Source organism: Pelobates fuscus, chromosome 7, assembly GCF_036172605.1.
Source record: "Pelobates fuscus isolate aPelFus1 chromosome 7, aPelFus1.pri, whole genome shotgun sequence".
Classification (NCBI taxonomy): domain Eukaryota; kingdom Metazoa; phylum Chordata; class Amphibia; order Anura; family Pelobatidae; genus Pelobates; species Pelobates fuscus.
Genome location: NC_086323.1, coordinates 85862561 through 85865999, shown reverse-complemented (window position 1 = coordinate 85865999; position 3439 = coordinate 85862561).

Below are 3439 nucleotides of genomic sequence, written 5' to 3'. Positions count from 1 at the left end.
AAAGTGAAATTCTCATTAAACTAGGTGGTGCTGCCTTTTAGTTTCACAGCATTATGTGAGCTCTGTAGAAATTTCTGGTGGCAGTAATCTGTGTGTAGAGAAACTAATCACCTTAGGTTTCAAGGCCTTATAGCAAAAATACCCAGCAGAGAATAGAGGAGAATTGTTAGAATCGACAAAACTATCAGAAAGATATATGCATCTAACAAATTCTAAACCTTTATTGAGAAAGAGAGAATACATTGCTTCCCTTGTATGTACTTTTGGCTGTATAAACGATTCAACTGGTTCTTTCACTTCCAATGGGAAAATAGGAAAACAAAATTCTGTGTACGAGTCCAAAAAAATACATTTTAATTAAATAGAGTTGTACCTCCTATCTTATGGCAGTAAGAAGGCATTTATTAAAAAAAAAAAAAACATAATCTTACTGTATGTAACTAAATTAATCTTTTAATTGGCCATGTTGTCATTTAACCATTTGAAGTTCTGGAAGGGCATTTGCAGTACTTTGCTTATCATGCTTTGATCATCTACCTGGGACGCAGAGATTTGTAGATGCTAGTTTGGGTCACTCGATTCCAGCCAAATTACTAAAGCCATAAACATAGGACAGAAAAAAGCACTTTGTTTTGCTAGTAAAGTCGTCAGCATTCTCTTTGAGAAAGGGGAAGTGTTGTGATACTGTTCCCCATATTGCTACTGCATGATTGTTGCAAAATCACCTGCGTTCCTATTTCAACATTTATTTTGATGCATCTTTACACAAAGACATTGCGCCAGATGTGGGCAGATGGCTTAATATAATGTGCTTAGCTAGGCATGTTCATTTCTGTATATTGCCTCATAATACACATCATAAATTTCCAGTTATAAAGTCATATTGTGTTTTGAGTTGGGTATTTTTAATCACTTCATACTTGATCTCAAAGGGGAATTTGCTGTTTTCTGCAGATAAATGGAAGTCCACATGGGCTTGACTCATTGTAAATAGAGTTCTCAGAGCCACTTTTGAGTAATAAAGTTTTAACTGCTGAACTAAAGACTCTCCCAGCAACTAAAGAGCAAAGCGACATTCATAATTTTGTTTTTTTACATGATTTCCACCTTTTCCCTAGGAAAGGTTTGTCTGGGAGAGCTGTACAGAAGCGTTTGGCATGAAAACCTAGAGTCTCATTTGACTACACATAAAAATAAAATAATAAATTAGCACTGCTCCAATAATGTGGTGATTTGTTTACTTTTGTCCATGCATTCTTGTTCTATAATGCCTAAAAATGTCTATTCCACCTTGGAGTGTTCGTTTAATTCATTCAATATTTATTGAAACGTCATTAAAGGAACACTATAGGGTCAATAACGCAAACTTGTATTCCTGACCCTATAGTGTTAAAAACACTCTCTAACCCCCCCCCCCCCCCCCTTTGCCCTCCCTAAATATATAAAATTATTGCCTTTAATCCAGTCTGCTGCTGCTGGTTCTGACCCTGATATGCCTGCTTGGCTGAAATCATCAGAAGTTATGTTCTGATCCAATCACAATGCTTTCACATAGGAAAGCATTGGATTGGCTGAGCTTGTCAAAAAGGCAGATCAGGGACAGAGTCAGCACAAGTCAAACACTACCCTGGCCAATCAGCATCTCATAGAGATGCATTGACTCAATGCATCTCTATGAGGAAAGTTCAGTGTCTCCATGCAGAGGGTGGACACACTGAATGTTAGTGCTGCACACTGTGGAGTACTGCCCCAGAGAGCACCTCTGGTAGCCATCTGAGGAGTGGCCAGTGAAATTATCACTAGGCTGTAATGTAAACATTGCATTTTCTCTGAAAAGACAGTGTTTACTGACAAAAACCTGAAAGAAATGATTATACTTACCAGAGCAAATGCAATAAGCTGTAGTTGTTCTGGTGACTATAGTGTCCCTTTAAAGGGAAACTAGTGCTGTTAATTGCCTCTTTTTTAATGTGTTACAAAGGTAATACAATGGAAAATGGAAACACATAAAAAGATACATACAAATATATAGTTTCCTTTAACAGACTTTCTCTAGCTACACACCAGGAAGTCCATATGCCATAAGAAGTTGCATATATCATAGACTGTATATGCATAATACTACACTATGCAAACATGTTTAATTTTGCATGTGTAAATTTCTGCCTATAAACTGCTGAAAAATAATTTGCCACTACTTGTCACATAACTGTAATTTGAGTCATACTGCAAATGTTGCCAAGCCCTCCACCATTTAGAACGTAACGCACAAGACAACACACAGACAGTCATTTTTGCCTTATAGATTGTTCTATTCCTTATTGAGTGCATTTTTATTTTACCTCTTGTGTTTTCAATAACTTATGTTTGTATATTTAAGTTCAGATGTTAATTGTATTTTGTTGTATATTTATATGATCTAACCAGTTAATTAAACCATTTACATTTCTGCAAAAAAAATATTATGCGTGGTCATTGATATTGGCTGAAATACAAAAACAAAATGTAAACTGATGTTTGAAACTACACAATCTGTCTTTGAATGAAAATGTGTGTGAGAATAAGCCACATGAGCATAGTATAAGTTTTGAACAGAATCAAACAATATTTTCCAAATCAAGTGTTTTTGCTCCCTCCCCACCCCCATTACTGTACAGGGTTATTCATAAAGTGAGAATTGCCAGGAAGCTCTGTCACAATCTGGAGGTCTCCATAGACAGAGCCTTTTTTCCATCGCAGTCTCTAGTGATGGCTGAGGGTTTGACAAAAGGTAACTCTGCTTTGTTTGTCAAGTGTAAACAAAGTAGTCCATGTCTTAGTATATCTTGTGACTGGATTGGAATTTCAACAGAACCAAATCCAGAACTGCACTCAATAATCTGGAACCAGCACCAGGTCTCAATTACAGATGATATAAGAGAAAAAAGGTCCAGGCACTCCGGGAAATTGATGAGCCAAACTTTAAAGAAACCCAACAGTCTGCAACATTTCGACTTAAATGCTCTTTTTCAAGCTAACACACACATGAATAAATGTACAATCATATATATATATATATATATATATATATATATATATATCCCCCCCACTGGTATAAAAACGTTAATAGTAACATTATATCTTCTGCATTATGACTACCATAATTTGTACACACGTGCTCTTGTGTAGTGTACATCTTTAAGTTTTTTTTAATACATATTTTTTTGTTTGTTTAATTTTTCTTGGTTACTTTCTGTTACCCTTTATTTATTGTCACAAATTAAGTGTTGGAATTTCCATATCCAGTATCCTGTGGAATCCTACCTACCTGATCTCAGCAACACTTACCATCAAAGGCGCTGAAAGTCTGAGCCTACTAGTAAGTGGCTCAGTAATATGTGAGTGGGACCATTTTGTGTTTGGTTTTATATTATTGTATACATATTACACTATGGTCTAT